The sequence below is a fragment of the Desmodus rotundus genome, chromosome 12, assembly GCF_022682495.2.
Source record: "Desmodus rotundus isolate HL8 chromosome 12, HLdesRot8A.1, whole genome shotgun sequence".
Classification (NCBI taxonomy): domain Eukaryota; kingdom Metazoa; phylum Chordata; class Mammalia; order Chiroptera; family Phyllostomidae; genus Desmodus; species Desmodus rotundus.
Genome location: NC_071398.1, coordinates 87,871,345 through 87,895,709, shown reverse-complemented (window position 1 = coordinate 87,895,709; position 24,365 = coordinate 87,871,345). Strand labels below are relative to the sequence as shown.

Sequence of the window (24,365 nt, the reverse complement as noted above, 5' to 3'; positions counted from 1 at the left end):
GCAGTGAGGATGAGGAAGAGATTAAGAATGCTGTAAAGTGTTACCCAGGTGATTACAGCGATACCGCTATTTTCACTGAGACCAAACCTTCAGGATGTTTCTGGACATAATGAATACAAAGTATCTTTGGGTGGTCCAGGTAAATTGTCCTAAACACACAAGGAAATTTGGGCCTGGAGCTTGAGAAAGAGTCCGAGTTTGGGTATAGAAGAGTATTGTTATAAGTGACAAAGAAATACAATTTACTTTGAGATACTTTGAAAAATCAGACAGCTTTTTGAATTCTTAGTACGATTTCCAAAATCTGGGCGTATAGAACACATACATCCTCTGTGTAACCTACAATGTATTTTAGGTGAAACGCATCTATTTAATACCAGGCTCTCATTTTTTTTTCTTAGATGGAGGATACAATTTCTTTTGGAATGAGAATAGGGTGTGGGAGAGGCAGTGATTCTGAATTTCACTTCTCCAAGTGCTTGTGACAGAACCTGTTTCTCAGTTCAATAAGCCCTACCTGCCGGGCCTTTGCCTTGATTGGCAGTCCTGTAATCCTCTTGGGAGAATTAACTGGGTGGCTTTATCTATAAATAAGTTTTCAGGTGTGGGATTCAAAGGTGTAGTCAGGGTGATAGGAGAAATTGTCTAGCCTGCTGCCTTCTTAATCCAGGGTTAATCCCTAAAGCGTTTGTCAAGCTTTTACATTCTTGTCCCACTTCTCATATCTTAAGGCATAGTGCATGAAGAAAACAACTTTTCTTGATGAATTATGAACTTGTGTTAGGGTTTAGCTTATTATTAATATTACTACTATTTTGATGCTTCATTGGGTAATGTTGAATCACTTTTAATAATTTACAATACACCTTCACTGACATGGTTGCATTTTGATCTTTATAATAATCCAAGCAGAGGGAGGATTGTTACCATTTAATAGATGAAGAGACGGAGCTGAGTGACTGACTTGCTCGAGATCCCAGAGACAAAGAGAGTTGGAACCAGGACTTGGACATGAACTTGACTCCAGATGAGATGTATTTTGTTTTATTTTATTTTTATATTCTGGTTACACATGTCTTGACTTTTTCTAGTAACGTTTCCACATCTGATATTTAGTACTCTTTCTTATATAGTCTCAAATGAATAGACTATGAATATTCTTGTTTTTTTACCTTAAAGATTCTTAATGTATTTTAATATGGCAAATGGACTATTAACATGTGATCAGCACGTTTGGAAAAAATCTGTGTTAATCCACCGTGTTGACAGTGTGAAGGTTGTAGATTCTTGTTTGAGTTCCTTTCTCTTTAAAAAATGTTCTAAGCAACACTACTTAGGCTTTATTTTCAAAACATAGATCTTATTTTAAATCATGAAGATGACTTATTTTAAACTCTTACGAAAACTGAAAACTAAGAATGAAAAGTGGAACTGAGACTGAGCAAGAGATGTGGAACACTTACAAGATAGCCTGTCGTTCACACCCAGAATCTATTCCCATTGGCCACTGTGTCACCTTGCCTTTACTAAAAAAAAATATTTTGGCTATCATCCTTACAGATTGCAAATGAAAAAGTGCTTCTCTACTTAAAGTATGTTGTCTTTTAAATGAGGAAAAGGGACAGAGAGGAGAGGAGAGCCCAGTTTCGGACACGTTGGGAGGTGCGGTGCCTGCAGCTGGGGCTGCTGCCTTTGCCTTGGTTGAGCTGTTAGAACCAGTGAAGGAATCTGACGCTGTTCACCCCCATGTCTAAGTTTGTATTCCTACTGGTGCTTGGGGTCTTTCCCGGCCACACGATAGAGGAATTTAAGCAGAAGGAATGTAAACCGTGATCTCAGATTGTCTTCTTCAGATGTTGAAGAGCTATCATAACCACTGACAGAAACTCGTGATTCACTGGGAGATGAGCGCAGATACCGTACCCATATTTCCTGCGGAAAGAACAGCTACTATGCTGCAAATACGTGTGCGACCTGGGAAAGGCTGACCAGCTAACAACTGCTTTCTCACAGATACAGAAAAGAAAACCTATTTATATCACTACTTTCTTGGCTAACTTTCCAACAAGGCCAGTCCTCTATGCAACTCTCAAGTAGTCTGTTTTACTTCAGCCTCTTCTCCCTTCCCCTTTCAGTGCTCGGCCTCTCGTCATCAAGTGAAGTGACCTTCTTTTGCTCCCGCGTCTACAGCCCAGGGGTCTGCTCTCCTCGGCAGGGACGTGTGAGCTGTGGGCCATCCCTCCATCATCCCGTCCATGAAACACTGTCTGCAGCCACACCTCTTCTCCCAAGCCTTACTTACTGCTTTTCTTTCGACAGTAAGTACTCCGATAAATTAATCTATGCTTAAGAATTTGTGCTTTATCGTGTCCTATCTCTCCAGATAATGTTGTGTTTTGATATTTCAAAATCAGACTACCAGAGGAACTACTAGAGAAATCATGTTGTAAGTAGAAAAAAATGTATCAATGGCAGGAGTCCTAGGCTCTGGAAGCAGGCCACTTTGAGAGATAGTCTGGAGGCCCTTTGGTAGCCTCAGATGATACTCTGTTTCTCAAGTTTAACTCCACATTTGATGAGACTTATCACGTGCAATGATGACCGAGGGGGATTTTAGCCACTGCCTTTCCCAGAAAGCAGGCTGTTTCTCCAGGTCTGCCTCGGGTTCTGTCGAACAGCACAGTCTCTGCTGTTTTATCTCAGCAACACAGGCTTTTCCCTTACTCATAATTATGACCAGAGGATTTAAGTGCATGCTTTAAAGTTCATGTTTCCAAGATTAAGATTTTTTAAATGGCAGGCCATGTCAGGCTGTATAATCAAATAGGTAAATTACATACTCCCCTAGAGAAGTTTTGAGAATTTTCCAGTTTTTTCAAACGTAATTTTCAATGTAATATATTAGCGTTCTCTGTTAGCAGGTAGAGTTCACAGGGAGAGCATTTCTGATATTTCCTGCTACCACATTGTAAAGGTCTGTAATACCTGTAAATACATATGTAGTACTGCAAATACCTGCACCAGTTGTCTAGTCTCCCACTCTGTATGTTTGTTCTGTGAAAATGGTATGGGCTTTTGAGAGTGCTCAGTGAGCAGTTGGGGAGTAGCTACTGAGCGCCTGAGTTGGGCTTTATAGTCTCTGCTGGGAGTCCAAGGTAATGGCAGTTCACAACATCTGTCACACGAGGGCAGCATGATCTTACACAGGCCTGCTGTCTGGTTTGCCCTTAAATCAGAGACCTGGTTATAAAGGAAACCACAAAGCTTAAGAACATGTGGAATCAGACTTCCTGGCAAGACGGATGCATAGGTAGGTACGCTTTGCTTCTTCATACAACCAGAAGAAGGATAACAACCAATTTAAAAACAAAAAACAACCAGAAGGGCCAGAAAATTGAACTGTATGGAAGTCTAACAACCAAGGGGTTAAAGAAGAAACATTTATCCAGACTGGTAGAGGGGTGGAGATGGGTGGCGGGGTGAAAAGGATGCACAGCAAGGCAGTGGCTGGTGGGGCAGATCTGGCAGGTGAGGTGGCTGGTGGACCAGGTGGTCCCACATTCATGTGCAGATAAACCGGGAGGAACAACTGGGGGGCAAGACAGACCGGGCAACCCAGGGTTCCAGTGCCAGGTAATAAGGCCTCAAAACCTCTGGTTGTAAAAATGGACAGGATAAACGGACAGTCTCCCAGGAGAGTCCATTGGAGGAGCCCACAGGGTCCTAGAATGTACACAAACTCACCCACTCTGGAATCAGTACCAGGGTAGCATCTGGAAGGATGCAATTCACTTGTGGGAAGGGAGGGAAGTGACTGAAAGTGGGGCGAGAGCCAAACAAGCAGCATTGATCCCTCTCTGACCACTTCCCCATATACAGCCACAGAACACAGTGATGTGGGTTCCTCCACCCTGGTGAATACCTAAGGCTCCACCCCTTACAATGTAACAGGTGGGCCAAGACAAAGAAATATGGCCCAAGTGAAAGAAGAGATCAAAACTCCGGAAAACGAGCTAAGTGACGGAGGAGATAGCCAACCTATCAGATGCAGGGTTCAAAATACTGGTAATCAGGATGCTCAGAGAAATGATTGAGTATGGCTGCAAAATAAAGGAAGAAGCGAAGGTTATACAAAATGAAATAAAGCAAAATATATAGGGAACCAACAGTGAAGGGAAGGAAATTGGGACTCAAATCAACAATTTGGAACAAAAGAAAGAAAGAAACATTTAACCAGAACAGAATGAAGAAACAAGAATTCAAAAAAATGAAGAAGATTAGGAACCTCTGGGACAACTTTAAAGGTTGGAACACCCTAATCATAGGGGTGCCAGAAGGAGAAGAGGAAGGGCAAGAAACTGAAAACTTATTTGAAAAAATAATGAAGGAAAATTTCCCCAATCTAGCAAAGGAAACAAACATACAAGTCCAGGAAGCTCAGAGAGTCCCAAACAAGTTGGGCCTAAAGAGGACCACACCAAGACACATCATAATTAAATTACCCAAGATTAAAGATAAGGAAAGAATCTTAAAACCAGCAAGAAGAAAGGAGAGAGTTACCTACAAAGGAGTTCCCATGAGACTATCAGCTGATTTCTCAAAAGAGACCTTACAGGCAAGGAGGGGCTGGAAAGAAGTATTTGAAGTCATGAAAGGCAAGGACCCACATCCAAGATTACTCTACCCAGCAAAGCTATCATTTAGAATGGAAGGGAAGATAAAGTGCTTCCCCAAGCCTTTACTATATGAAATGTTAAAGGGACTTATTTAAGAAAAAGAAGATCAAAACTATGAACAGTAAAATTACAATAAACTCACAACTATCAACAACTAAACCTAAAAAAACCCCCAAAACAAAAACAATCTAAGCAAAGAACTAGAACAGGAACAGAATCACAGAAATGGGGATCACATGGAGGGTTATGGGTGGGGAGGGGGAGGGGATAGAATGGGGAAAAAGTACAGGGAATAAGAAGCATAATTGGTAGGTACAAAATAGACAGGGGAGGTTAAGAATAGTATAGAAAATGTAGAAGCCAAAGAACTTATATGTATGACCCATGGACATGAACTAAGGGGAGAGAATGCAGGAGGGAGGTGGGGTACAGAGTGGAGGGGGATAAGGGGAGAAAACAAATGGGACAACTGTAATAGAATAATCAATAAAACATACTTTAAAAAATGTGGAATCAATTTTTTTCTACATATACTGCTCACCTGAATGAAACACAAAGCAACAATATTAGAACAAATAAATATATTTTTCTATGATTAAAACTCCTTATCAAAAGGATGTGATTTACATGAGGAAACTAAATTATGAATTTAAAATTTAGGGTTTAAAAAAGAACACCATAGAGAGACAGAGAGTGGCTTCTTTCCTGTCTGTGGATGGAATCCTACATAGTCGTTAAGCCATTGGGCACTTGTGTCTGACTATTTTGTCTTAATCCACCATAATATTTTGAGCAAGTTATTTAACATTTCTCTGCCTTAGTTTTTTCAAATACAAAATGGGAGGAATCATAGTATGCATTTCTGGAGTTGTTAAGGATTAAATGAGATAATACAGGTAGACCAATTTGAATATACTCTAAACATAACTGCAATGTAAGTGTTAGTTTGCATTTTTTTATTCATGAGATAAATGCTGGATTTTTCAAGGTAAAAGGCCTTAAGTATCTGAGCCCAATGTAGAAGAAAGAATTTGAATGAGATGCTTAAATTGCATTTTATGATATTTGGTCACAAAGATCCTGGAAGAAATATGCTTGGAGAAGTTATTTAAGAGTATTCATTATGAATTAGGGTTTTCTATCCAGCAACAGACAAGTATTACAATATAAACACAAAATGAAATAATATGATTCCATCTTTTTTAAAAAGTTTAAGATTTAGGGGAGAGATCTCATGTGCTTAAATAGAAGAGAATTTTTTTCTTCTTCTCAAAGACTTGAGCCATTACTTTTTAGTTGGTAACGGAGTAGTGACTATTTTTTAACATAGGCACTTAGCCATCATCTGTGAAAATCATCATAGTAAATAGGACTCCGAAAAGTCTTTTCCAAAAAAGACAACTCATATTGAGGAAATTCAATCTTATTGGATTTCAAACCCATACTCAGTAAGCACTCACCAAGAACTTAGAGAGCTTAAAAGAGCATAAACTCTCTGGAAATAGAAGAACTGCACTCAGAAGGTGAAACTAAGGAACTGCCAAAGTGAATGAGGTCAGTGCCTAGGGGAAGGAGGAAAGGTGAGCCAGAATGACTAGATGGCAGGACTGGAAGGAGGATTTGAACATGGCCTTAAGTATTGTGGGAATTTGGAAAAGAGAAGAAGGAAGAAGAAAACTTAGGTAGGCATTGTGGACTGAATTTTAACTGCCCCCCCCAATCATATATTAAAGCCCTGTCCCCTAATACCTCAGAATGTATCTATATTTGCAGATAGAGACTTTAAAGAGATAATATTAAAATGAAGTCATTAAGGCAGACCCCAATTTAATATGACTCTTGTAAGGAGATTCTAGCCTCCAGGATTGTGAGACAATACATTTTTGTTGTCTGAGCCACTTGTATTTTGTGGTATTTGGTTGTGGTAGCCCTCAGTGGGGGAAATTATGAACAGAGCAGAAATACGTGTTTCTTTGGAAGAAGACTAGCAAGCAAATAGTGGTTTTGAAACGGAAAAAGTCAGCATTCATGCTGCCTGTCACTACCAGAACAGTAAGTAGAGACAAGGATTGAATCGTTATCGGCGCTTTATTCAGATGTCGGTGATGAGAAGACTTTGGGTTATGTACCCTCAAAAACTGTCTTAACATCTCATCTCAAGAAGACATTTTTATAAGGAGAAGAAACGGTAGGAATGGGGTTTGGAAAAGGTTAATGGGATAAGAGTTGCAGTTGAGAGATTTTCCTTAGTACTTATCTCTCAATCAACAATTCTTTATCTGTGTCCATCCCTGGAACACAATGGCTCAGATACCATCTCCATCACTTGCAGACCCCCTGGGACACAAAGGTTGAATTGATTGTGGGCCTCCTGCAGTCTTTTCAGGAGTCATTCCTGTTCCTAGAACAACAGCCTTCCACATGCATTCATCACTTCAGCCTATCAACTATGACTGAAGCTAAAATCTTTAACTCCTGAGTTCCCCTAGCAGGTTGGTATTGAGAAATGTTTTGTTGGTGTCTTAGAGAAGCAAGCTGATGTGATACTGACCTGAAAAGGTGGGACTTAACCCAGCAAATCTGGTCAGAGGCTTGGGGAGGAAGTAGAATTACGAATTCTCTGTCTTTGGAAGCTGAACCTGACAGTGGTATGAGGTCTTTCCACAGACAAGGACTGAAAGCAAAAGCCACGTGTAGGTGTGTGTTGAAAGGCATAAGGCCAAATGAAGGGGTGGGGTTACATGTAAGTTACAATTTTAATTAAGAGTAGACAGTACTTGATGGCAAAGGAAAGAACACGTGAATGCAGTAATGTGGTTTTGAGCCAGGTTGACGAGTCTAATAGTGGTACCATTGATAATGCAAATACACTAGACCCAGATCTGTCCCACAGGAGGTAATAAAGACAGGCTGGAGGTCAAGGCTAAGAGTGTCATGTGTAAATGTTGGAGCCAGAAGAAGGGGTGAAATCTATGTGAGAGTGTTTAAAAGGGCAGAGGGCTAACCTGGATGGTTAAAGGACTTTTAAGAATAAGAATGTCTACTATTTAATTTTACAAAGATGCCTGCTATACATACTTGTTATTTGCATTTCTACACTGCAAGCATCTTCTGTTGCTCCACAAACTACTCTAAATTTTGATACAAACACAAAGGCCTTGTGTGACTGGTTTTGGGAAAATGCAGGACAAGGGTCTGTGTTTCTTGTTTGAGTTAGAGCTCAAGACAAGAGAAAAAGAACATCCACGTAAGGCAATCACCAAGTATGACTGAATATTCACTAAAAACATAAGTTCTGAGCCAGGGTAACCGGGAGAAAAGTGAGTCTTCAGCTCCTCTCCCCATTTGAGAATCCCTGAAGACAGTTGGAAAAGACATGCTCCAATAAATAGGGATTGAAGTTCAAGTCAAACTGTATTTAAATGTCAAAGGCCAGTCTGCTCACACTTGGGTTACACTCAAGTGTCAGTGTCATATAGTATGTTCCCTCTGATTTTTTTTTTTGTCTTTCATCAGGTGTCAAAATGAGTTCAAAGAGAGGACTTTGGAAAAGTAGGGCTGCTGCCTTCAAGTGTCTGAAGGGGTTTTCTGAGGAAGACAGATGGGCCTTCATTTGTGTTGTTTGCGGGGAGGGGAGCGGTATGGAAGTAACAGGGAAGTAGGTTTCAGTGCAGGGTGAAAACTAAGATCTTCTAGCTGGCCTCTGCTGGTCACTTCTCCACCACATCATCCTCTCCTTCAGTTTTCGGTGACATTCAGATCCTTACAATGTGACACTTCATTTTCTGGAAATATACAACCAAGTAACCTGGCTATCTAACTAGCTTTAAAAACAATGGGTAGGTCAAAGAAGAATAATTATTATAAGCCTTAATATTACTTTGTACACAAATTTACACCATTGACAAACTCTTGCATACGTACTTAGTTTCTATGTTTATGCATGACAAATAAACATACAAGAATTAGAAAAAATGATCAACATGGCAGTGACTTATTAAAATGCCATTCTCTTTCAAGAAAATCACTTGTTTTATAAGAATATTGCTAAGAATTCCATGCAACTGTTAGTTTTCATTCAGAGGCCACCCCCACCCACCCATGCCTCCCATTCCTACCACTACTGGCTCATGGGGGTATGAATTCCTGACCATAGAAATAACAAGCCAAACATTCAAACTTTAAACAGAAGGAGAGTTACATGATTGATCAGAAGCCAAAAATCATAACCTTTTTGTTTGTTTTTAAGATTAGTAGAATGACCAAAGAAGGGACATTGGCAATAATGGGATTACTAGAAACATTACTCACATTTCTGCTGGAAAAACAATGGAATAATTAGTTCTCTTTTCCACTTCAAAATGTATTACCTGTGAAACCAGTATTACAGTAAAGATACTGAATTTTTTTTTAAGAATTGGAAAGAGAAAGTAACCAAAGAAGTGAGTGTCTTGATTTGTCTTAGAGCACAGGCAAATTATGAAAAGGGGTGAGAGAAGTGTCAGCAGTGAACATGAATATTGGATTCCTCAAAAAATCTTTGAGATGGGTCAGGTCACCATCGAATGGAACCTAAATTATGGAGAGTTTCACCTGTGAAGATGTCATTGTGGGTGAATCTCAGAAAACCTCATGGGAGGGGTGGTAGCTTAGCTGGGACTCAGAGATGAGTAGCGTTCTCTGAAAGCCGGACACATTCGATCAATTAGCACAAGGTGTTTCAGCCTTAGCACTATGGATACTTCAACAAGACAAATCTGTGTTGGGGGCTATCCTGTGCGCTGCGGGCTGTTCAGTAGTATCCACGACCCCTACCAACGAGACGCTAGTGACAACCCCCTCCACCCCCAACCCGAGTTGTGATAAACACAAATGTCCCAGGGGAGCAGAATTGCCCCTTGGTTGAGCACCACTGACTTGAGCCATAAAAGACGGTAGTGCCTAATTAGACAAGTTGTTTTCATTTCAATATATTCCCAAGCAAGCAAGCAAAAAAAAAAATAGTGCCATTTTGGTATACTTTAAGAAGTTCCAAAGTGCCAAGTTCTTTGAAAGGGCTGGTGTGGTTCACCCTTCAGGTGGTGTTGATCAGTTCTAGAAGGGGAACACCAGAGAGTGCCGATGGAGGGGGGTACTTCCGTGCTCAGAGAAGGGGTGCCATAAAATCTCGTACCTGTTTTCCTGAGAGACCAGTGATGACTGTACTTTTCCTGAGAGTCCCTGAATAGTATGTACAGACACAATACTTTCTGATGATTCATTAAAATTACAGTTTGGGAAGTATGAAGTACATTAAAAATACACTAAAGCCTACTCATGCTTTACTTTCCCACTTCAAATACCAACTGAATTTATACTTTTTCCATTTCCATCAATCTCAATGAAATTGTTAGACATAGTTTTAGTCATATGCCAGCTGAACAGGAGAGGGTATGACTGTCTAAGGAGGGTATGACTTGACTAAGGAAGCTTTGAATAGCTTCCGAAATTCATTCTCAAAGAATGATGAGATAAGTGGAGGCTTAAACCAAGAAAAATATTTACCCTGAGAAAATTAAAATCATAAAACGGGGGACTTCCGGTCAGGATGGCAGCATAAGCAGATATGTCTCGCCTCTGCACACAACCACATCAAAATTATAACTAAAATATAGAACAACCATCACTCAGAACTGTCAGAAATCAAGCTGAACAGAAGTCTGACAACTAGGGAATTAAAGAAATCACATCCGTCCAGACTGGTGGGAGGGACACAGATGTGGAACAGGCTGGGCCCTCACCCACATGCGGTGGATAAAAATTCGGGAGGGATATCTCATTTATTTTTAAATTTAGTGTCCCCAGCCTGTACCTTCCCACCCCCACAACTATGCATGTACACACACACAGATACACCCTGAAGCTGCTCTGGCAAATGTTCCCCAAAAGAACCTCACTTCTAAATCCAGTGAATTAGGTTCATGTCTCACCTGACTGGGCTTCCAGTACTGCCAATTCCTGTCCTTCTGTAAAAACTCCGTACAGGGCTTCCTCATCAGCTCTGTTTGGGTTTCTCTTTGCCATCTCTGGCTATCTCTTTTTGGCCTTTATTTGCAGGGCCCTCTTACATAGTACCTCCCTTAACTAGTGTTGTTTTTGAGGGCTTTGTGCCTTTTCTGTTCCCAGGTCATATCCCTGCTTCCTTGTTCATGCTCATTTTTACCAACGTCATGTGTTCTCATGGTTTTAACTGTCACCTGTGTGTCCGGGGCTCTCAACCTCTCACCTCCGTCCCAGAACTCTTTCTTGATTTCTACTCTCACGTATCCCACAGATTTCTGGACAATTCCATAAGGATGTCTTATGTGCATCACACTTAATGGGTGTGAAATCAAAGCCCTTCCGACTCATATGTCAAAATTCAGCTGATTTACCCCAAATCTGAGGGGAAAAAATGGACTGCTCTGGTCTGTGTCTTTACAGTACTTTGTATGCTCTTTATCAGAGTGTTTATTATCTCTGCCCTTTACGAGAGTAAGGGCCCAATACATGCTCAATAAGTAGATGTGTCTTTGGATGTCTGCAGAGGGTTCAGATCCCCGTAAGTGATCATCCTATTGTATGAAAAACCCATGTGGATATTATGTGCAATTGAGAACTTCAAAAATCAATCCTTTTAAAAGTACGTGAATGAACAGGAGTATATCAGGAGAGTGACCACAATCACAGAAATCAGGTCCTGTGGAATCCCACCTGTAATGCCCCCAAGCAGAGAGTACCACTGTTCATTTGGAGGAATTTTCTTCTAACATTCTTTTCTATGCATACATTTTTTCATGGAGTCTATGGTTTCATGTCCTGCGTTTTTACTTAACATTATCTCATTAACTTTCCCCATGTTATTTGTTATTCTTTGAAAGTATGATTTTTAATGACTCCATAATGTTCCTAATGTTCTCTTACATGAATTTATTGAGAATCCATTTTTTTAATTTCTCAGAACTTAGTAATAATTTATTAGGTATACCTTTATGTATTTTTTTCTGGAATTTTCATACACAGGAACATGTATGTACGGGCATGGTCTAGAATGAATTTTCCAAAACTTAAGTAATATTGATTATTTTTCTTTACTTTCTGCATGCTCACTATTAGCATTTCACATTTGAAATTTAATATCCTATATATTATTGAAAATAATATTTTTTAAAAGGATTAATGCTCAATGTTTTTATTAATTTGGACTAGGTTTCCCTCAACCCAGTTTAGCCAGATTTTTACTGTATTTTTACTGTATATTTACTGTATTTTTTAGGCAGATTAATTATCTATTTTCAGTATGCCATATTTAAATCTTTGGCATGCACTTAAAAAATTGTGGTGGAAAAATAATATAGGTGAGATTCTAGGATCCTCAATTTTTCTTCTGCCATGATAAACCATAGGGCAGATGGTAAATCAGTTATGGTTTGGTAATATAACCAAGTAGTTAGTATTTTGACAGTAAAATGGGGATAAGTGAGATTTCCTTGGATTTCTTAACTTGTGTTCTGTGGTTTAGGTTGCAGATATGATCTGAATACCGTGTTCTTTTCTAATATCACATCAAAATGAAAACAAGCCTCAGATATTTATAGATGTAAATCTTGACAAGACACTGCTGATAAGTGAGGCCTTATTCAGTCAATGTTCTTTGGTAAGACAAGGAATTTTGAGAACGATTACTATTAGTAATTGTAATGTCCACGAGATTACAAATTGTCTCTTGTAAGGAAAAGGTCAAGAAAGATTTTACATGCTATAAATTTACTCCCCGGAGGTGGTTGGACGCTTAAATAGCATTTGAGATGCTTGCAAGCTGAACTCATTCCTGGAGGAACAGATGATTATATGACTGCACTCGGAACTGCAAACAGTCCTTCCTGGTCTGCCTTTCAGCAGGATGGGCCAGGACGAGAACAGCCGCTCACAAATTATAGTGTTGTATCAGTCACTGGGACAGCTTGTTACATAGGCAGACTTCTGGGAGTTCCTGGCAAGGATTTTTCTTTTGTAGGCCTGAGGTGGGGCCCAGGAATCTAAGTTTAGTATACGTTCCAGAGACTGTGATATATTGTAGATGCTTCTGGAGCCAGATTTTCGTAAACTGGCAGGCCATGCCATGAATCCCTGGCAGCTAGCTGTACCTCGTTGCTGAAATGAAGTGGAATTGTTACCTCTGTGGAAGACTCTGCATTGAATAAAGGAGATTACTCATACGCAAAGCTCCCAGCTGGAGCCATGGACTCGTGACATTTCATTTAGAAGAGACCTTATAAATTCATTTGACTCTTGGGAAGTGTTAGCTAGTTTATTTTTGAACGTTTCAGGAATGGAGATTTATCTAATCCTATGGCTTCGCTCTGGATTCATCTAAGCCTTACAGTGAGATGCAATTCGTGCACATGACATAAACATCTATTTTTCCCTAAAATATACTGCATAAATATTTTTTAGATTTTGAAGTCACTATTTAAACAAAGGAGAGGAGTACCATAGTACTTTTCAGTCAAAAGACAAACTCGAAGCATTCTTCTCATTTTAAGGTGTGCCAATGTTATACGTGATATTTATAAGTTCAGACTGACATATTGTCAATGTTGATTTCACTTACAGTCTAGAATTCATAAACAAAACTACTACTCAGAGTCAACACTCTATACCTGTATCACTCCTATTTTCTGTCTGCATCTAGTCCAAGAGGAATCTAAATAGATAAATATCCTTTCCCAGAATTTCTTTTATTCTAAAATTGCTATATGCTTTTTAAGGATATAAAAATTAAGATTGCCAAAAATTTAATAATTTCTTTTTCTGTGGCCTCTTGCCCATTTCCTTTATTTTGAATGGACTTCTGTTCCTCCAGGAAGCCTTCTCATATTTATTTCATGCCATTTTGACCATTCTTTTACCCCCTTTCCCGTGGCACTTTATTCAATGCAATGTTATTGTTTCTTGTTCCAACTCTGCTTAATTTATGCTTAATTCACATTTCTTATGCTTAATTCATATGTATGTACATTTTTGCTCCTCTATATGCAGGATCAGAACCCAATCTCTACTTTGCTTTGTTCTGTTATTCAAGGAGGACAATTTAGTTGTATCGATCATCAGTCCATCTCTGCTTCTTTGTCTCTGGTGTCAAATTTCCAAGAATTCATGCCCATTCAAATAGACTCAGATGCTGGGATGGGAACCCGTGGGATCAGGGGGGAAATGATCTACTACAAATCAAGTACTGCCAGCCTAGTGATGCCAAAGAGGACCTATTTCTGAGGAGGCAGTGTTAGCTAAGTCTTCCAGGATCCACAGCCATAATGGCCACAGGAAGGGGAGCTATGGGAGCAGGTTGGGGATTGCAACACCTGTGTCTTGAGACGAACCGGCTGAAAGAATACTCGTGTTTATCCTCCATGAACTCAAGGTGGTTGTCTTTTTTTCAATATTTGCAGAGCCCAAGCAGGGGTCCACAAGTTTTTTGATGGCTACTTCCTTTGCTACTTTCATAGGTGTGTCTGCGTTCCTGACATGGGTATTCTTAAAGCAGACTCGAAAGCCGTGAGTTAAGCATACTGGAATGTCTAGCTTTGGTGGAACCTTGTGAACCGAGCCTTCATGGGGCCGCTACCAAAATTGGAAATCCCTCTTCCCAGAAAACATCTTGAACTCCTTAGAAATTTACTCTCTTATACTAATTTTATTTCTCTCACAGTGTTGACACAGAATAGGTGCGAAATACTTAAGTTAAAACAAGCTTGCCTTTTATGAATTTGTTATACCTTGAATTAATTCAAATTTTGTAAAATACTCCCTAGCAGTCTAAATTGAAAATGAGTGAATCATAATCCAGAGACTGTAGTCCAATACTAGTATTATGCATTTTTCTTTGTACCGCTTCTAACACAGGATATTTGCTTGGATTTTGGCTGTCTTTTAATTTCCTGAATCTAATCTTTCAGTCTGTGGGTGATCTTTACAAAACTTCAAAGATCATTGTGAAGTAATAGCCTTAGATAATATTGCTTTGAAGAAATACGATGCAGTTCCTAAGAATTTCTTAGAGTAAATCTGATAGGCTGTGTAGAATTACTTATTCTTCTCTCTGCTTGATTAATTTAACAATTCACATATTAAGCCTTCTTACTTAAGAGGAACATATACAACTGAGAAAGGATGAAAGCTGTGTGTGTGGGGGGAAATAGAACAAAACTCACAAAGCAGTTTAATGGGTAAATCCCACCCGGTGTCCTGCGTGGTGGGGAACCAGTGAGTCCGTTTCCGGAAGATGTCCCAGGTCAGGAGGGTATGCAAAGGTCATTAGTTAGCAGAGGAGCAGGAGCAGCTGCTCCCCTGAGGGCTGCTAGTGTCTCCCATGGGAAAGGTTTTCCCTACTCCTATACTTCTCGACAGGAAGAAAGGAAAAGAAGGAGAGAAGAAATGTCAAGGAGGAAGTGGAAGGAGGAAAAGAGACTTGGTTCAGACTCAATCCAGCGATGGCCTTGTATGTCCACGGGGGACTTCAGGGCAACGCCTAGACCTACCTACGCTAATGAGGGAATGAGGTAATAAGCCCTAACCTTTTTCTGCTTTGGAATCTCCTTCATACCACGACTGTAAAAGATTACCGTACATATACCTTGTTAAGACAGCACCTGGGCCTACGTAATAAGATGGCAAGGCCTAAGTTTTTTTCTTCTTTTTAATACTGTCAACACCCCGACTGGAAATTTTAGCACATACACACTTAAACCTATGCCTACGTTTACACACACATACTTGTGCATGCATACATACCTACCCGCATGCCCATGTACATACACATAGCACTGCTGCACACGTCAAGACATACTTCCATGATACGGATACATACACACTCATACATACTTTTTGTCCCTCAGTCTCCAGCCCTTGCCCATGGTAACCTTGCCCTTGCTTAGCCAAACCACTCTTCCAGTATTCAGAGGGAGTTCTTTCTATTGTGTGAATGTGTACAATACATGTTATACTTTGCATGAGCACCATTTTTACTATATTCCTCTGACGTCAAGGCCTTGACTGTATAATGTTGAATTGTGAGTGTTAAAGTTTACAATTCTGCTTTCCTTTCACAACCAGCAGCTGTAGTTCCTTGGTTTTGGAATGATGACATAATAACTTATAGGACAGGGTGTGCCTGTTTGCTGATGGTACCTTGGCTTCCCCTTGACTCTTACACATATTAAACAGAACCATAAGAAATGGACATTTTTGTAAACGAAAAGTCAAATAATAGCAGTAGCACATGGTTAAGCCCAAATTTCTATACATCGATAACAATTAAATTTCTTCAATGTTCTGTTTCTTTCCTTAACCATTTCCCCCCAGATAAAGGCTTGTATTTTTTTGGATCATATGAAAGAGAAGATCTATTTCTTAGTTTCTTCCTTCTTGGACAGAGTCTGAATGATTTTTTTCCTTCTTGGCCTAGATTTGCTCCTCGTAGCATGGCATAGTCATTCAAGAGCTTCCTTTGGACCCTGTCTGCCTTCAGCGTGGGGCAGTCGTTCATGAGGATCTTGATTTTGAACATTCATTCATCGCCCGGTATGTGCCATGTCACATCTAGCTTGGTCTTCTGGATTCAATATATCTTCTGAGAGGTCCTTGCAGAACTTGTGTTTCTCATCCACGCCATCCTCATGCACTGGAATATTGGCAGTAAACATTTCGCTCATCCGCATCCACGTGCCTGTCCTACATTGGGGCCAAGTGCTATTCCAGCGTTGTCCCACGAATGGGTATGCCCAAGCGTGCAATGATCAGCTCATGTTGGAACAGGTTCCAGATTGGCTGGTAGGAGTGGATGTTGGTGGATGTTATTTTATTTGGTGGCCTAACCACACCTTTTTCTTGCCACAGCAGTGGACTCCCATGGGGGAAGGCCCTTCTAAAGCTTGAGTGCCTAATCTCTGGGGCTTGTTTCCTGCCTCACACCTGCCACCTTGTCATCCCCATAGTCCCAACCTCAAGCGCCTCTTCCTCAATGCGTTTTAACAGCTTTAGAAAGTTTTTATTGAATGCAGAGAAAGAAAGAAGACTATTTTCTTGAATAATAGCATCTCTTGGGGTGTGATGGTTAATTTTGCATGTCAGTTTGTCTGGACCACAGTACCCACCTATGTAGCAATACATTATTCTGGATGTTTATATGAGAGTGTTTTGGGGTGAAATTAACATTTAAATTGGTGGACTTTGAATAAAGCAGATTGCCCTCCATAGTGAGCCTAGTCCAATCAGTTAAAGGTCTGAATAGGAGGACAAAAGACTGACTTCCTTTGAGCAAGAGGGAACTCTGCAGCAGACAGACTTTGCATTTGAACTGTGACACCCAAGCTCTTTCCCCAAGTCCTCGGACTAATGGCCTTAGGACGGGAACTGCGGCATCACTGCAGCACCGACACTTCCCTGCGTCTCCAGCACGCTGGCCCACCCTGCAGATTTCGGACTGGCCAGCCTCTGTAATTGTGTGATCCTAACATGATAACCAATTCCTTACAATATATCTCTTCGTACATATAAACACATCGTTTCTGAGAAGAGCCCGGTTTAATACACAATGGGTGAATACTAATGTTTATTTAGTGCAGGGTATGTGCCAAGCATGCTATACATATTAACTCAGAAACTTCAGACAGCTCTACAAGGTCACAGAGATTCAAAGAAATTAAGAAACTTACCCTAAAATATTTAGTACATGATATGCTGTCATTTTAATTCAGATGCATATCATTCCAAATTACCTTTAACTACACAAACCTGCAAGAAAAAAATGCATTTGATAAGTGAATATTTCCTGAGTTCTTTCAGTAACCTAATAACATGATGAAGCCATAAACTTTTCTTTTATTCAGGTCCATATTGTTCTCTTTTTTTCACATCCCTAGTGGACAGCTATCTTGTTTGGGATCGTTGTTGACTAGCATTGGTTCTTCTCCCCAGTGGGACCTGATTTCCTTGAGGACTTACCTCTTTTCTCACTGTGTGTGATCATGTTGGGAGAGAACTTCAGGTCTAGGCATCTAATAATGAAACTTTGAAAGTTCACACCATTCCTCTCCCACCCTTCAGAACTACTAGTAGGTGAGTGTGACCGAAGCTCTGCTCAACAGAAATTCCCTCCCGGGACTCTAAAATCTGAGCAAGTGGTGTGTGGACAGACAGAACCGCCAGAGGCCTTTCATGGTGGCAACGGCTGCTCCAGCTGTAGGGTAGTTCTTTCCTCCTGCTTCTTCATTTCTTCTCTTCCAGAGATCCCTCTGCTGCTTTTCATTGCCAAGTACGGTCTCCTAACTTAGTGTCTTCTGCGTGAGATCCCAATATCCTTCCAATAAACTCCCCCTTTTGAAAAAGTCAGCCAGAGTCAGTGTCTGCTACTTTCAACCAAGGAACGTGATGAGGAATCTCAAGACATAGATCCTTAGGGAAGGATGAGAGATGTCACCTTTCCCCAAGTATGGTGTCCGTTGATGAAGCAGTTAATGAAGTTATCACCTATGATCATCTGTAAAAACATGTCTCAATGAAAGATACGGTTTGGGGACTTGGAGAAGTTTCTACATGCAATGATATGAAGGGTGTCAAAGGTCGGCAAGGTCAGGGGGCTCCTGATGGCATTGGGTGAATAATAACAAAGGAATTATAGACTCAAAAAACTGAATTTTCAGTTTTAAAAGAATGGATGTAAGCTCAGGTGCTTTATATGAATATGTTCAAAGAATGTCCTCTATCTTGTACATATTAGATTGAGACAGTCAGGAATCAAACACGGTCTTCACATACCAGTGGAATTCAGAGTTGTAGTGATCAGGACAGGCTGGATTATGTTGTGGTAATATCAGTGGCTTAGAACAATAGGGGGTTTATTTCTCACTCGTACTATATATATCCACTGTAGGTGGGTTGGCAGTTTCGCTCCGCATTACCGTCCCTCCAGGACCCAGGCTGATGCAGCAGCCACTATCTGAACACCCATCACTGGTGGTTGGGGCAGAGGGAAGGAAAGGAAGCGTGGCAGATTTTGAAGTGGCTTCTAAAGCTTCTGAAGGAAAGTGAGAGATGTCACTTCTGCTCACATACTTTTGGTCAAAGCAAATCATCTGGCCTTTTATAACTTCAAGGGTGCAAGAAAATACAATTTTGCCCAGTTTGAGAACTGGAGTATCTGCAGCACTAAGGAGTACTACCAGAATTTTGCTGGATTTTTTACATGCAACTTCAAGCATCCATTTGGAAAAAGTGAACTAGAGGCAGCAGAGTCATTTGAATCCTCAAACTCCTTTAAATCCCTCCTGAATCTTTCTTGACAGAGAATGGTCTTTCTTTGCTCATTGTATGAAAAGCTATTTCCTTCCATGCTTGTAGATGCCTGTATACCTTCCCCTGAGAGAGTTCACACTGAGAAAGAAGTCAGCAGTGTTCCTCTTGCTCCACATCTGTTCATGCATAGACCAAACATTAGAATTATACCCTGGAATGACCTAGGGCCCAGAGTCCAACATCAGTCTCGGAAAGTGCACAACAGGAGAATGGCAGGCAGGAACATGACGTGGGAAATGTGTGCGGGAACAGATTTCGTGGATGCTGGACTAAGGAGAATGAATGCAGCATGATTTAAGTTTTATTGAACTTGTGAACGTGGTTCCTGTATCAGAGATTCTGTATGAAACAGACTAGCTGGGTTGATCCAAACAGTTCCGGTTTTTTTGTTTTTGTTAATGCACGAACACAGACACACTTAAAAATGCATTCATTACTCAAAGAACGTTGGATGTTAGAACATTAGGAAAATCTTACTTTAGAAATTATAGAAATAGCCAAATCTAGAGGGACTGGATGAATACTTGAAATATGTATTATAGAAGGGTACAGATATAAACTTACCACATCTGTTTTAAAACATCTGTTTAAAACAGCTGTTTTTCTCTAGGACAAAAATGCTGGTGTGAAGTACTTCACTGGAAGTGAGCAGAGCCACGGGGGTGACTGAGACAAGACATGACCATAATAGGCAGTGGGACTGGCACAATCAGCAACCTGGCCTGTCTGGAAGAGCTCTCTGGCTGTACCTACTTGGTTATGAATGAGTTCCCTAGTTAAAAATTGGGAGTGGAGCAACCACCACGTCATATAAAACAAAACAACCCCTCCAGGTCTAGTGAACAGAGGTCTTATTTAAGCCGTGAAAAGAACAAGTCATGGTTCAATCCCTTGCCAATTCCCTAACCTAATTGTTTACACTATCAGATCCCCTTGAATGAAGGGAAGACCAGACAACCTTGATGTCAGATCCTGCTGTAACACTCCATGTGCCCTGGGGAGATGTCAAGATAGCCCCACCAAAGAGAAAAACAACTTGCTACGCTTTTGGCCCTGTGCCGTTAAGAATCTGTAAGAGGCCTAAGACTGGGCTCATCTTGGAAAGAACATATCTCCCCGCTTTGTGTATCCTGCTTTGGCCACTTACCAGATGACGTGAAAGCTTCCAGCTTTGACTGAGGCCCCCAGCAAGAGAAGATGCCGTAGGCCGATGTATAAAAAGTACTGTTGAGCTACTAGCAACCTATGCTCCTGGCTGGAACAGAACCGAGAGTGAAAGAAAGGAACGAATGGGTTATGAACAGTATAGAGAGTTACAAGCAACGACATGTGCATGTAGTTATTTTGGAAACATTGGCAGAGGGTGCCCTGTATTGGAATCACATGTTCTTAAATGTGGGAATTCACAGAAATAGTTACCTTAATTCTGGATGAATGCAGACTGAGAGCCATTTTTTTATTCTACAAAATAGAAGTACCTGTTATTGTGATTATTATTTTTTATTGATTGATTTTTGAGAGAGAAAAACACCTATTTGTTCCACTTATTTATGCATGCACTGGTTGCCCTGACAAGAGAGAGATCGAACCCACAACCTTACTTGTTGTATTGGGATGATGCTCTAACCGACTGAGCTACCCGGCCAGGGCAGAAACACCTATTAAAAGCACAGGCTTAATACCCTGGTCTGAACTCTTTGGTCGACCCGCAGCTGTGTGGAACGTTCAAAAAGAAATTGAGAACACAGAATTGCTCTAGCTTGATATTCTTGTTAGCTACTTTTTGCTCTTTTTAGCTACTAAAATTTTGTTATTAAATGAAAATTTTCAGGCACAGAAATTCCTTTGTATTGGGGTATTACAGTCTCAACATCAGTTTAGGTCACTGGTGTGGGTACATATAACTGCCTTTAGCTTAATGTTGTACCATTCTTCGCTGTCCATTTTTGTTATTGCTTTAGTTATATTCGAGATTTTCATTGAGATTATTTGTATTTTTCTGCTGTATTACTGTCAATTTAGGGGTTTTATAAAGTATAATTTATTGAGTCATACAATATAGGTTTGGCTTATTAGGCATTCACTTTTATATCTCTTTTTTTGTCTTAATTTTTAAAGGCGAATCATTTATTTTACATTTCAGAAAGCTATTTATGATATATTATATCTAAGGTAATCATGCAATTTTTCATATTAAATATTCATTATGTTTACATTAAAAGAAACAATAAAAATTAAAATTTTTTTCAATATGTAGTGGAGCTACATTTTTAATATTTACTATGAAAGATGACATGGAACCTCATCAGGTTCTATAACAGAAATACTTTTGTGAAAAAATAATAGAATTCCTAAGACATATCATTTTAAGGAAAGTTAATCTGTTTTTTGATTTTGTTTTGCTTTTAAGAGACACGGATTATGTGTATCTGGGGGATAGTAGTCTGTTGTTGGTGTGTGGGGGTTTCGTGAGCGTGCTGCACTTGGAATCTCTCCTCTACATTTCACTTCACTTCTTGGAATTCTTCTCTTCACTTATGAGAGGAATGATTTCTAAGAGCTATTTTGAGAAGGGCAAAGAATGCATGGGGAATGGAAGGTAGTGTGACGTGCTTGGCATATAAGTTTAAAAGAACAAAACTTGACATCCTGACAAATGATCATATTTGTCCTGGGAGGCGGGCAGCAGGTAGTAAACTGTGTTCTGAAATATGGAAAATGCTGTGAAAGGCACAAGGAAGATTCACAGAATTAAAATTACGTAAAAATATTATAAATGTAATATGAAAACAATTGTTAAAAGTGGGGCATAGGATTTCAAGTCCTGAGGGTAGAAGGCGGACTTTCCTTACATCAGAGCATCTGAGACAATCAACTTTATTTGATTAACCTCAAGTTAGCGTTTTTCAAGTGTCATTTTTTGCAGAAAGTGTTTGTCCCCACAAATCCTAATCACATTGTAATTTCTCCCCCCTCCTTTTTTTTTATTATACCTTAGCTTCAGTATTTGCAGGATCTGGGAATGGTGAACGAGGACTACGGTAGATGAAGGGAGACTCTTTACCTATCATTCATTCATTCAGTACTTATGAAGCATTCTTCTCATTCCAAGTGCTATACTCATTGTTGGAAAGACATTAGTGAGCAAGTCACACTCATCCCTGCTTTCCTAGAGCTTAGAGTTTGGGAGGGAAGACAGATGAATAGCATTCTACAATAATTTAAGTAAATTAATGTTTCAAAATACAGATACTGGGTTGCTTCAGACCAGTGAGATCTATTCTAGGGGTTCAGGGACATCTGGAGGAATGGAAATGCATAATAAGACCTGATAAAGAAGTGAGAGTTAGTCAGGTAAAGAGTAGAAGGTGAGGGGTCATGGAGCAGGGTAGAGGGATGAAAGCCAGTGGGAGAGTTTGGAGGAGAGTACATGACTTGTAAGACAGGAGAATGGAGAGTGTGAGTGTAGAGACAGATCAATATTGCTGGCACACCACTGTTGAGGCAACAAGGATCAGGAACTAAGTCTGGGTAGGAAAGCACAGCCCACATCAAAGATGGCCTTGGAAGCCAAGTCAAAATGTTTGCACCTTATTTAAAGGCTGTGGGTGACCACTGAAGGGCACTTGGGTGGTAACAGGGCAGAATCAAGACTAGACTGAGTTCAGCAAGAATACTCTGGATGCGGTGTGTAGAACAAGATTGGAGGACAATTAGGCCAACCCACAACTCATTGAATCCGAAGGCAGAGCTCACCTGCAAAAGGCTAAATCCCACACAGAACCCCACAGATATCGCCAAGTGTAGGGTGGCAGGATTAAGTGCGAGGGTGTGTCATGAGAAACTGGGAGGCGACAAACCTCAGTGTGTCAAAAGGCTCCAGGAGGCACTCCCACCTTGAGCCCAGAGGAGATGAAGACTTCGGTGCTTCCTCCTCAGTTACTCCAGGGGCTGTCAATCTCTGATGCATCAGAATTCCCTGGGGACCTTTATGAAAATCTTGACGACTGTGCCCTAACCTGGAAACTGATGACTCATAATCTTGAAACTCCATGAAAGCTCGCCACGAGATTCTAATACAGGAAGCCCTGAGAACTACCAAATTAGTCTAATCAAAAGAGTGAGCAAGCAAAGTGGGACGAGAGGAGATACAATCTCGATGGCTTTTTTGGTTAGGATAGACATCTTACTTGAAAAAGAGGAAGAGAGTCAGAACATACTGGGCCTGGTACACCGACTTACAGAAGAAAAACTTGTTGACTCAGCATGGGCTCCATTGCTGCTCTGATTATCGATCCTTAACACCATTTCTTGTTCTACAGCTGATTTTATCTTCTGTTGGCATGGCTATCTCAGTTTTCATGTGATTAGCATTTGCCTAGTGCATCCATATTTTTCTATTCTTTTACTTTCGCCCACTTTTTTTTTAAGGATTTTATTTGTTTATTTTTAGAGAGAGGGGCAGGGAGGGAGAAAGAGAGGGAGAGTGAAACATCAATTTTGGTTGCCTCTAGCACACCCCCTACTGAGGACATGGCCTGCATTGCAACCCAGGCACGTGTCCTGACTGGGAATCAAACCATTGTCGCTTTTGTTCTCAGGCCCACGCTCAACCCACTGAGCTACACCAGCCAGGGCTCACCCACTTTCTTATATACAGCAAATAGAGGCATTTGGTTTTTATTTTTGTTGTTAATGTGATCTCACCATGTCTCCCTTTCAAATGATGATTTTCATGTAAGTTCCCTCATGTTTGTTTTAATTGTCATGTATTTGGACCTAATTCTACCATATCTGTGAAGTTTCCTCTCTGCTTTCTTTTGGCTTTTTTTTTTGACTGATTAATTTTTTCCCCCAGAACCATTTCCCCCGTCTCAACTGACTTGGCATCTTTGTATTTGCTTTTCTTTTAGTGGCTATACTCAAATCTTTACTATCTATACTCACCACAGTCTAAATTGCACAATATTTAGTTTTTCTTTCTTCTTTTTTTGTACTCACCTGAGGATATATTTATTGGTTTTAGAGAGGAAGGGGCAGGGGAGAGGGAAAGAAAGAGAAAGAGAAAGAAAGAGAAAGACGGAAACATAGATGTGAGAGAGAAACATCAATCAGTTGCCTCCGATACCCACCCGACATGGGACTGAATTTGCAGCCTGGGTATGTGCCCTGACTGGGGACTGATGCCCCAAACAACTGAACCACTCAGCCAGGGCCACAATACGTTCTTAAAATAAAACTTGAAGGTATGAAGTATTGATACAGAAAGATCTGATGAGATCATGGGAGAAGTAGGGAGGGACCGTAGGAGGAGTT

General features: G+C 40.3%; 1 long non-coding RNA gene across 2 annotated transcripts; it reads left to right on the top strand.

Moving 5' to 3' along the window:
• Window positions 1-632: 632 nt before the first annotated feature.
• Window positions 633-21,121, top strand: LOC123478833 (uncharacterized). Of its 2 annotated transcripts, XR_011650622.1 has the most exons (4): window positions 633-2,318; window positions 15,105-15,256; window positions 16,162-16,277; window positions 19,660-21,121. It is a non-coding gene; the product is annotated as an uncharacterized lncRNA (long non-coding RNA). The 2 variants fall into 2 exon arrangements; XR_006654196.2 differs by lacking the exons at window positions 15,105-15,256; window positions 16,162-16,277; window positions 19,660-21,121 and adding exons at window positions 7,009-7,168; window positions 8,193-8,305.
• Window positions 21,122-24,365: the final 3,244 nt, after the last annotated feature.